The sequence below is a fragment of the Nuphar pumila genome, chromosome 11, assembly GCF_984573655.1.
Source record: "Nuphar pumila chromosome 11, dmNupPumi1.hap1.1, whole genome shotgun sequence".
In the NCBI taxonomy this organism is placed as follows: domain Eukaryota; kingdom Viridiplantae; phylum Streptophyta; class Magnoliopsida; order Nymphaeales; family Nymphaeaceae; genus Nuphar; species Nuphar pumila.
This window is the reverse complement of record NC_143259.1, coordinates 9,488,362-9,501,307: the sequence shown is the minus strand read 5'-3', so window position 1 is coordinate 9,501,307 and position 12,946 is coordinate 9,488,362.

Sequence of the window (12,946 nt, the reverse complement as noted above, 5' to 3'; positions counted from 1 at the left end):
TAAGAATTTGTGGAGATGCATTTTGATGTTGTTAGATATTTTAATTATTTGGATCATTTTTAGTATTTATGTCATTTTATAACCTATATTGGATCCTTATGCTTTATTCATATCTTAATTAAGATAAGTTTTATCTTTTTAGAAGTTTATCAAATTAAGTAGTTTACTTAGATTAGGACTCAAGAGACCTCATCTATAAAAATGATGAGATGGACAATTGAGAGAGTTGATTTGAGATTAAATTTAATATTTTAAGGTGTTTTATTTTTTTGTTTATTTCCTATAATTTCTTTAAATTTTTTGTATTTTCTTACTTTTTTAGATTTTTGAGCATAAGAGCAATCTAATGTAGATTTTCTTGTAAATCGGGCCCCATCGATTTACATAGAGTGGATAGCACAAAGAGATTAACAACGGCCAAAAGTTGAAGTTGAGATAGAGTGGATCTGAATTTTGTCTAATCATCTGCTTAAGATCCGTTTGATCTGTTTCATATTGGAGGCATTTAGCACAACTTTGGTTGGTTCGTGAAGAATATACTAGGGTTATACATATATATTGAAGCATATATAGCTTGATTCACTCTGTTTATAGTGTAGTATATAGATTCGGTTTCGTATTATAGGCTCATAACCCCGAAGGTGGAATGAGATTGAAAAAAGTGCAAGTGGAGTCCAAACTTGAGGGCAAGTCTTTTTCAACCTAGAGAAAACTATGCAGGAGCAAAGCAAAAAACTCGGGTCCATAAAAATTCGTTTGAATCAATTTTGATGTTTTTAGATATTTTTATTATTTGAATCATTTTTTGTATTTATGTTATTTTATAATAGATATTGGATCCTTATGCTTATGCTTGATCCATATCTTAATTAAGATAAAGTTCTATCTTTTTAGTAGTTTATCAAATTAAATAGTATATTTGAAAGAGACCTCATATATAAAATGATGAGGGCCTTGTTTAGAATGGACAGTTGAGAGAGTTGATTTGAGATTGGATTTAGTAATTTCAATTATTTCAATTTCATGTTTATTTTCTGTAATTTTTTTGAATTCTCATATTTTCTTGTTTTTTCTAGACTCCCGAATGTAAGAATAGTCTAGCATAAATTTACTCATAAATTGTACCCTTTCGATTTACATAAAATTTTCTATCAAACCTGAGTAAACGGGTTCGGTTCAGTAGGGTGTCCGAATCAAACCCGTATACACCCCTAGCTGTCGGCACGATGACCTTAGGTAGGGCAGGCTGAGCCAGCATGACTAGGTATTCAAAGGAGATTGTGGTTTTACACCAATAAACGAGCAAAGTGTTTTTTTCTTAATTACCCAACAAAAAAAAATCTTATAAATTGAATGGACAACGAAACCTGATAGTTAGTCGTATCCCAAAATTTTAAGAAGCCTTATTAAGTGTAATTCTCTTTTAAATTGTGTTTGGCTCTCTAGGTATTTTGCCTATATTGTGTATTTGAATCCTAGCATTCACTTAGGACCCTTGTGGAGAATGGACCTATTTGCTTCAACAAATTTTAGGGTTCAAACTGAAAAAAAAAAACGATTCCCCTGGGAGGTACAATTGGATATCCAATCCAAATCTGGCATACTAGATTTGAATTCAAATTTCAAGACCCGAATGTGCATTTGAATTGAACTTGGATTCACTTTATTGGATAAATTTTGGATTTGGATGAATATTTCAGTTATTCAAATTCAGGTCAAATCCAGAATCAGATCACGTAGGATTCAACCCATATCTGACATTTTTTTGATTTGATAGGCAAGCTGGGTTTAGACCGACCCCCACCGGTTATACAACCATGCCATTGGTATTTGAACTTGCATTCCCAGCCCATGTTACTACAAGCAAACTTCTAGGACACGTTTGGAAGTTAGAAAATAGTAGGAAAAGTAAAGCGATGTTGGAAAAATGTTCCGACCTTTCCAAACGACAGAATTTGTCTGAAAGAGAGTTTTTCCACAAAGTACAATTTTTTATAGGAAACATTCTTCTAGGGGGTAGAGGAATGTTTCTGTAAAAAACTTTCTAGGCTAAGGCAAAGCTCACCCCTACTCTTTCATATTTTTGCAACCAGGGAAAGACGCCCTCTCTCGGCCCTTTATTTTTCTTTTTTCTGCAACCATGGAGAGACGCCCTCTCTCGCTCCTCTTTCGTTTTTCTGTAACCAGAGAGAAACACTCTCTCACCCCCCTCTTTCGTTTTTCTGCAACCAGGGAGAGACTCCCCAGCGAACCAAGTCTAGCAGATATGGATTCAGCTCAAGTTGGTTCTATCTGCCTGTGATGGATTGCTGCATCTTCACATACCTTGTGCCAAGGGTGTGCTTTTATCTGTGAATCTGAACTCCCTATAATTAGGGTTCATGCACATAATTTCCAAGCACTTGAACCAGTTTTGATGACTGAGTCTGACTTGCAGAGTATACAGAGGGCAGATTGTCAATGTTCAAAATAAGAGTAGCTACCTTAATGGTCTCAACAAGCCGGTCTACTGCACTAAACAGAGAAAAATCAAATAAAAACTGTTAAATGCAGATATATAAAAACTGATTATCAGGAAGCAAAAAATAAACAAGACATAGCCTAACCTGTCCAAGAAGTAACTCAGCTAAAACACATCCTGCCGAACATATATCAATGGAAGTGGTATGCTCTGTAGCTCCAAATATGATTTCTGGAACTCGATAGTAACGAGAACAGATGTATGAGATGTTAGCTTCGCCTCTTACCTGATACGCAAGGCTTTATATGTGCATTCACATTGATGTGTGGCTAAAATTGTTTGAAGTTCCAATTTAGCATATGTATGCATGAATGCTCATGATTTCTGTAGCATGGATTGTTTGACTGTCATGACAGAATAAAGTCCATGAGCTTACACAGATTAATGAAACACTTTTAAAGTAAAATGCATTACTGTCTATTGATGCTGTTGAGAGAGATTTTGTTTTGGGACATGAGATACAAGTGTCATATATTTATCCTAGAAGGATAAAAGGGCAGTTTCTTCTAAAATGTAGCATATCATGCAAGTTGTATAATTTTTTTGGCTTGAAATGTATGCATTCTTTATCCATTTGATTTATAAGCCAAGACCCACTTTGTTGAGTCGAAAGAAGTGAATCAGTAAAATGTATCCATTTGATTTTTGAAAGAGGTCAATAGACATCTTCTATGATTGTTTGTTGATGCAAACAGAAATTGTGTTATGCAGAGAGTAGTTAAGGGAGGGTCTCTGCCATTTGAGTCTTATTATGTGCCAAGTGATCAATATGCTTCTCAAGCCTTTGAGCCACTCATCATCTCAATATAATTTAACTTGTGCTTGGACTTACTTGCTTGTAGATGTTCCTTATGGTGCAGCTGGGCGGAATATGCATGTAAATATAAGATCAGATACTGAAATCAAATATGAGATATATGCAAGATTGGAAAATTTGTCCACACACAAACAAACAATTGAACATTTTTCTTGCCCCTTTTTCTCATTCTACACAAAACAAACAAGCAAAAAAAATTCTTTTGATAAACTTTTCATATCAAACTTCTTATAGGAAAAATTTTCTTTTCCGACATCATATTCAAAAAATGAGTGTAGCTGAGATGCGGATGCTTAGATGGATGTGTGGAAATACAATAAAAGATAAGATTCGGAACGAGGAGATACGTAAGAAGGTAGGTGTTGCACCCATTGAAAATAAGATGCGAGAGAATCGTTTACGGTGGTTTGGACATATTCGGCGAAGGCCTAATGATGCTCCAGTTAGAAGGTTGGAGAAATGGAAAAATATATTAGTTAAAAGAGGTCGGGGTAAGCCTAGGAAGACTTGGATGGAGATGATAGAAAAAGATATGAATGCTTTGAACCTCACCGAGGACATGGCATTGGATAGAAATGATTGGAGGAAAAGGATTCATGTGGAAGACCCCAAATGAATTTCTTTTTTGGTTCATATCGCTGACCCCAATGGTTTTGGGATGAAGGCGTAGTTGTTGTTGTTGTTGTACCAGATCTTTTCTTGCTTCCAAACGTGCTCCTAATGTTAAGATGCCATGAAAACATAAAATGTCTCACCTAACATCCCCTCCCCCAACCATCCAAAAACACATGATTTCTCTTTTCTTTGGAAAATAAGGTCCTATGTTTGAAATTCTAATTTATGGCGTGTTTAGTATTTCGGATCGAGTCTGACCCTAAGTGACTAGGTTTGACACAAGGCACTAATGAAGGCATTAGTGAGGAGTTAGTAGGAGGGAGTTACTTGAATGTTAAGAGTTCACATTCATGTGAAGGGTTCACCGTCGGTTTTGGGAAGTCCGTCAACGATGGAGGAAGAGTTGATCGTCGCACCACCGCCTGCAGGTCGGCAACTGTTGTTGCCCTCAGGGGCGTAGCTAGGGGGGGCAGGACCCCCCCTCCCCCCCCCCCCCCCCCTCACATGAATCCTAGCTACGCCCCTGGTTGCCCTCCTGCGAAAGTGGCAATGGTAGTCATGACGCCGGATACCGATTTCTGCCTGGATTATGTAGCCGCCCCATTTCGGGGTCTCACCAAAAGCAGTCAGCCCCAAACTGCCTATTTACGGTCGGACAACGATGATCTGGGTCGACGGAATCCCTGCTTAACATTTTTTTATTTTTTATGCCCCTTTAAGGATCACCCAAGTTGGGGTCTGTCGGCGCTGCGGACTACCCTGGCATCGAGGGCCGACCACTGTTGGCCGGCCGATGCAGGTGGCTACCCTCTGCTGACTGCCACTGGAGACGACCAGTGACGGAGGCTGGATGTCACCAGATGGAGGAGCGTAAAAGCAGGGGGGTCAACAACCCAATTTTTTTTTATATTGACCTCCACCGCAGCAGCCACCAGCGGCATCCGGGACCGGCGGCCGTCGACGATTATCGACGGTGGTGTTTGTTTCGGTGGACACAGGCCACAGGGAACGAAGTTCCCTAGCTGCCCTCCATTGCTGTATCTGCCAGCGGACGATAACTGGTCACCGTGGATCGGCTGCAGTGGCCCTGGCTGTCGGTGGCGATGGCAGTTGGCTGAGGTTGCCTGCGAAACAAAAAGAAAAAAATATTTTGACTTACCTTCGCTGGTGCCATTTACGGCAGAAGGTGTTTGTCGTCGGGCGGGGGGAGTGGGAGGGGGTCGCCGTCACCGGAGGACTCACCGGTGTCGGTGGCCGTCAACTGAAATAGGTGGGATGGAGGTTTAAAGGTGAGCCAGAGTGGCTGAGAAACCGAAAGCCTTCAGTGGTTTTCTCAGAAATTGAAAGGTCATCGGGCCTTATTCAGTGTCAGAGATCTGGGTCGGATTAGGTATCCCGACATAGTGGTAGGCTCGATCCAAACCCGTTTTGGGTGGATCGGGTCTCCATCACATCACGAGTCAGGCTCGATCCACGATCCAGATCCATTAGGGATCTGGGTGGATCAGGTGAGGACCTGATCCATTGGACGTGATCGTACTCGAACCCATTTGAGCTATTAGATCTGAGTCTAACTCGATACATACCAGATCTAGGATCTAGGATCTAGATCCGGCTCAAAACTTTTATGGATCAGGTCTAGATTTGGACCGAGTTGGTTCTTGGATATGACTCGTATCCTATTTGGATCGGGTTTAAATATGAATCACGTTATGGATCTGGATATGAATTGGATCCAATTTAGACTAGATTTGGATCTAGTTGAGTCTGGATCATGGGATCCAGCTCGGGACCCGATAATAAATGGGTTTGGATCCAAACTGGATTCAGACGGAGGAATCTGACTCGGGATCGATTGAAACTGAATCTGGATCCATATTGAATCAGATCAAGTCCGAAATAAGGTCCATGTACTATTTAACCGGTTTTGTGACCGATAAAGGGTCTTTTAAGACCGGTTCAAAGCTATTTTTTATTGGTTCTTATTGGGTTTTCACATGTTCATGAATGTAGAAACTCTATTTTCATGAATATATGAAAGAACAATGATTTTCTAATTCGATTTTAGGGGTTTATGAGCTTTTATACATGTTTCAGACCAATCTGATAGTTTGAGAACCGGTTTAGGCCCTTGGTTGAGCAGTTCAGGGCCGTTTCAGACCGGTTCTGAATATTTTTTAACTAATTTTAACTTGAGAACCCTAGGTTTTACACATAAGAGCATGTTTTTGTCATTTTTTTTATGCTTTATAGATGTTTATTATCATTTAAGCATGACTTTTAACATGCATTTGATGTTATTCAAGTTATGCATGATATTTAAGCTTGAATTATGACTAAATTCATGACATATGTTAAGTGTTTTCATAAAAAAATTGCTTATGCATATAAGTTAAAGCATGAATTTGTATTTTGATGATATAATATATATTTCTTCATGAATGTACATGCATTATCATGTGTGCATGTGCATGTTCCATAATAGAAATATGTTTGTAATAAAAGATCTCGATTAAGTGACTCATGCAATCACCAAAGTGATATGAGTTGTGTTGATTGAGGATTCTTTGGACCATGTTAAGATTCAGTATTATAATTGTGGGTGACTTTATGAAATAATAATTCTACTCAAATGTAGGTCATTGTGTTCTAAATTTACATAGTGTAATAGTAGATGCATATACCAACCCAAGAAGCATCTTCATACCCAAAGGTACATTACTGAATTGTCTCTTGTTATATGATCTATTAGTTTCACCAATTAAAGTCAATTCCTTGTGAATTGAGGATACAAATCAACTATGAGTATTATTGTTTCTACCAAAGTAGAACGATAATGACCAAATTATGTTTGTCTAAAAAAAGTAAATAATAAAGGGTCTTAATTTTTAACTTTTCAACATGAGTCTCGTATAAGCAATTATATGGGTTTTTTTGTGTTTTTTGTTGTACCAGGTTCTTTTATCATTGACGATTCTAGTAACATCCCCATGTTAGACAGATCCAATTTCTTATATTGGAAAAAAACAATATTATTCACTTTGGGTTACATGAATCTAGATTTGACTCTTAGAATTGATGAACTTTTCGCTCTTACAAAGTAGATTATAGCCAAAAGAAGGTTACCCCTGAGAAATATGAGCACTCAAATAGACTTAGCATGTTGCTTTTGCAATCTTGAGTGACTAAGAACATTCGAGATGCCATCCCTCACTGTAGGATAATGAAGAAATTCTTGCGAGTCATTGAGACTCAATTCGTCAGTTCTAATAAGGCTAGAACTAATACACTGATGTCCAAATTTATTTCTATAAAATATTTTGCTGATAGTTACATCCAACATCATATCTTGGAGATGTGAAACATTGCACCTCAGCTGAATGACATGAAGTTTGTCATTTCAGACTCTTTTTTGGTTTATTTGATTTTGACCTCATTGTCTATTGAATATGGACCCTTCAAGATCTCCTGCAATATATATAACAATGAGTGATCTTTTAAAGACCTCTTGACCAAGTGTGTTGAAGAAAAAAAAAGATTGAAGGGTGAGAAGGTGTTAAGTGCACATATGACCTCTCATGAGGAAAAACATACGTCGGGGGCAAAAAAATGTTCTTTTAAGAAGAAGAACAAGAAGAAAACCTCTCGAAAGAGTTCAAACTCCCATACAAAAGCCAAATCCCAGGTAGGAGGTTCTTCTATAAAGTATTTTTTCTACAAGAAGAAGGGACATAAGAAAGTAACCTGCCTGAAACAAAAGAAATGAGTCGAGAATAAAGGTAATAAGTCATTCAGTTATCATTAGTGCAATTTAATTCATATTCTATTGCATAGTTGATTGATTGATTTTGGTGCCACAATGCACACTGTTAACTCTTTGCAGGCATTTCTGAACAAAAGGGAACCAATAAAGCATAAAAGAAGCATCTTCTCAGGAAATAAGATGTGTTTGCATGTTAAAAGCTTTGGGACCTATAGAGTTGTGTTGGAGTCAGGATTCATTTTGGATTTAGTCAATACATTTTATGTTTCATCCTATAGTCAAAACCTTATTTCGATTTCAAAACTTGATAAGTTTGATTATGTTTTGAAATTTAAAAACTCCAAACTTATTATTGTTAAAAAATCTATTTTTATAAGTTTTGCATACATGTGTGATGGTTTGTATAATTTGAAATCCAAATTTTAAATTCAGGAATCTCACTCCATTGAGAACACAATGATTGACAATAAATGTGGCCTAAAGAAAGATTAATCATATTTGTTTTGGCACTAAAGGTTATGATACATCTCGAAAGAGAGAGTCCAAAGACTTGTGAAAGAAGAAATTTTGGATCCTTTGAATTTACAGATACAAAATCATGTGTTGACTACATAAAGGCTAGGTTGTATAATACATATAAGAAAGATGTCAAAAACAATAATGAAAAATTAAAAATCGTGCATACAAATGTTTGTGGGCCTTTTTCCTTGTGTTATACGAGTGAATAATATTTTGTCACCTTTATATACGATTACTCATAGTATATGCATCTCTACTTATTATTTAAAAAATCTGAAGTCTTTCAGGTTTTAAGTAGAGAAACAAACCGAGTTAGTTATTAAAGTGGTTAGGTTTGATAGAGGTGGTGAATATTATAGTCGTTTCATTGATATGGGATAGAAAGAAGGGTTATTAACATTGTTTTTAAAAAAGGAATGTATTATACCTCAATATATCATACTTGGTAGTGTGAAGTTCTTAAGACAATAATGCATATTTTGAATAAGGTTCATACGAAGTCTGTTCAAAAGACTTCTTACAAGTTATGAACTGAAAGAAAACCTTCTTTGTCATATATGTGCATATGAGGTTGTTCAACTAAAGCTAAATTGTATAACCCACATATAAAAGTCTGCGATGGAAAAAGACTCTATTTTTTCTATCATTGTCCCTTTAGATAATGTTAGGAAAAATTTAGTCAATTAACATCAATCTCAAATAGAACAAGTTATTGATTAGGATATACAACAACAACATGATGCAGATGTTCATTTTGAACCACCTGTATGAAGGTTTATGAGGACCAAAAAATTTGTAATCCATCCAAACTATATAGTATATTTGTAAGAGCCTAATGATTTTATAGACATTGATGATGATCTTTTCACATTTGCAGAAGCCAATGAAAGTGGAAGATCAACACATTAGAATAATGCCATGAAAGAAGAACATGACTCTACAACAAAGAACTAAGTATGGATTCTTGTACATCGACCTGATGGAGTAAGACCTGTTGGTTGTAACTGGGTTTTTAAGACCAAAATAGACTCTAAAGGAAAAGTAGAGAGGTATAAGATTATGCTTATTACAGAGAGTTTCATAAAGATGGAGGGCATTGATTATAATGAGACTTTTTTTCTATCTTAACCAAGAAATCGGTGAGGTTAATTATGACCCTCGTAACTCATTTTTTTTTAAAACTACATCAAATGGATGTGAAAACTGCTTTCCTGAATGGGGATTTGGAAGAAGAGGTATATATGCAACAACCTTCTCATTTCAGTGTAGATGACTCAATTAATTTAATTTACAAATCGAAGAAGTCAATTTCTGAACTTAAATAAGCCTCCCGCCAGTGGTATAAAAAGTTCAATCAAGTAATTTAGAATTTTGAATTCACTGAAAATAATGTTGATCAGTGTATATACCTTAAGGCTAGTGGGAGTAGGTTTATAATTTTGGTTTTATATGTTAATGATATTCTTCTTGCAACTAATGATTTGAGCATACTACATGATACAAAAGATTTTCTTTTCTCTTATTTTGACATGAATGACATAAGAGAGACCACATATGTCATCGAAATTGAGATTCGTCGTGATAGAACTAAGGGTGTCCTGGGCCTCTCTTAGAAATCTTATATCCTTAAGGTTCTTAAAAGATATAAGATGGTGAATTGTTCTCGTGGATCAGCACCCATAGTGAAAGGAAATAAATTTAGCTTAAAAGATTGTCTTCAAGATGATAACGAAAGGCTTATATGACAATTGTCCTATATGCTTCGATGGTTGAAAGTTTACAATACGCGCAAACCTGCACACGACCAACTATTACATTTATTGTGGGAATACTTGGTAGATATCAGTTTAATTCAAGCATTGCATACTCGAAGGCAGCGAAGAAGGTCATCTGTTATTTGCAAGGAATGAAAGACTATATGCTAACCTACAGAAAGGTTGACCACCTAAAGGGCATTGGATACTCTAATCTAAACTTGAGAGGATGTCTCGACAGTAAAAAGTTTACTACTGGATACATCTTCCTACTAGCATGTAGTGCCATCTCATGAAGAAGCAGAAAGCAATCTTTAATTGTTGCTCATACCATATAAACAAAATTCATTATTGTGTACGAGGTTTTATCTCAAGCTATTTGAATAAAAACTTTATTATGGGTCTTGGGATTGTGGGCTCTATTGAGAGACCACTAAAGATCTTTTGTGATAATGAAGTTATTGTATCCTTATCGAATAACAACAAGAGCTCAATCCCGTGTCAACATATGTAGTTAAAGTAATATATTGTTAAAGAAATGATTGCGAATTATCTAGTGTGTATTGATACAATTGATACGAAGGAACTGGCTGTAGATCACCTTACTAAAGGGCTAACATTAGATTTCTTCTGATGTCTAACAATATATTATGGTCATATATGATCACATTTTTTAAACTAAATTGAATCTTTATGGCTTTGTGTATTGTTGATTTCACATAAATGATCTCCCATATAGGAAAAGTGCAGAATAACAACATTAAAGGACTAATAGAATGAGATAGAGACCAACCCTTTCATAAAGCACCGAAAATAAATTATATTATAATGCATGGAAATATAATATTTCATAAAGAAGTGTTCATCTCCATGTATCATATGGTTCATTCTTGTGATACCAAATAGCATATGAAATTACATAAAAATTGGATTGATATAATGGTAAATAACCCCATTTTTTTGCCTTTCAGTGTCAATGGGTCAAGTGGAAGAATGTTTGATATTTTGGATCGAGTCAAACCCTGAGTGATCCAGTTTGACACAAGGCACTAATGAAAGCATTAGTGGAGAGAGGGTTACGTAAATATGAAGAGTTCACATTCAATATGGCATGTGAAGGGTTCATATACATGAATGCTATGTATATAACCCCCACTCTCCTCCCACTATAAATTGAGGCATGGTTGCTTAATGAGTGCAACAAAGGTGTCATTTTCTCTTATTTGGGTTCAGGTTCTTACTCACCATCGATTTGATGGCTTGGGCTCATCGTGGGCGTCAATAGGTTGAAGAGAACGTCGTGCACCTGCACCAATACTCATTTCATGCATGGCGTCTACCTGTATGCGTTATAGCTTTTATACATTTTGGCAATGCTTTAACAACACCATTATGGTGGGCCTGCCATGATGATCCATTGTGATATTTCTATTTCAATGCAGTCAAATTGCCTATTTAATGATATTTGTCTTTCTTTTTGTTTCAAAAGACTCGATTAGTTCTCGAATCACTAAGTTGAGCATTGTTTAATCTCTAGATAAAGCGTGCACATGCACATACGTACACACATATAGATAGTTTATATTTGGTAAAATGCATCATACCTACAATCTAGTTTGAATCTCACAATGTAAGTTGTTTTGACACAATCTAACATCATAGATGTGTTCAACATGTTCAATTTAGTGGGAATTGACTCTTGAATCATATTTTTTCAATGGGAAAACATATTTTTATGAGTTAGGAAAAATCAATGCCTTCATAGCCGTTAATTTTTGGATCACTGGAAAACTTGTATGCAGGTCAGATTCTGGTGACCCACAAACCGGTTCCCACTAAACAAAAGATTCAAATCAAATCAATGGTGTTAGATGTGAGAAAAAAAACAAATAAGGGTTTCCACCCCCATTTGCTAAGTTGTTTGCATATACAAACATTGCAGCAATTCTTTACACACACACATATATATATATATATATATATATATATATATATATATATATATATAGAGAGAGAGAGAGAGAGAGAGAGAGAGAGAGAGAGAGAGAGAGAGAAGCCGATGATACTGAACGCACAAAGTGTCCACTATTATCAGATGCTTCTCCATTGTTGATCCCACATGGATTAGCGGCTACATTTTTTTATAGTATAACAATCATTAGCAGTAGCCACAACTTGTTTTATTGCCCAATTCATTAGTGGGCTAATGGCCATAAATCATATAAAAATTGACGAACGAGCATCATTCAATGCTCGTTCGATGAGTAGCCCATCCATTGTTACGGGCTATATATATATATATATATATATATATATATATATATATATATATATATATATATATATATATATATATATATATATATATATAATGGGTAGATGCAAAATGATATGTGCTAAATGAGTTTTTAAGTTTTTTTTTTGTGTTTTATTTTACAAAATTTTAAATTCCAGCCGTAAAGATGTGATATATGTACTTGATTTTATAGGGATCAGCTCTTAAAATGTTCTATTCTAACACATGGGTGGGTTTTTATAAGGTTCAAAAAATCAACTGTCTAAAATCTTTGTAAAATTTTGAGGCTCCAAATATCATTTTTTCATCGAAAACACATGATCCAAGTGCGAATTATACATAAATCGAAGAAAAACCCATTTAGCACATATCAACTTTGCACCTACCCATTCTCTATATATTTGAGTGTGTATATATATATATATATATATATATATATATATATAGAGAGAGAGAGAGAGAGAGAGAGCTAAATGATACATGTTAAATGGTTTTTTTTGCTCTTTTGGTGTTTTTTTCGCAGTTTTGACCCCATAAATGTGTTGGGCATGGTCGATTTACAAGGAATCCACACCTAGATCATGTGTTTTCGATAAAAAAAATGATATTTGGAGCCTACAAAATTGTCAAAAATTTTGGATTGTTGATTTTTCAAACCTTA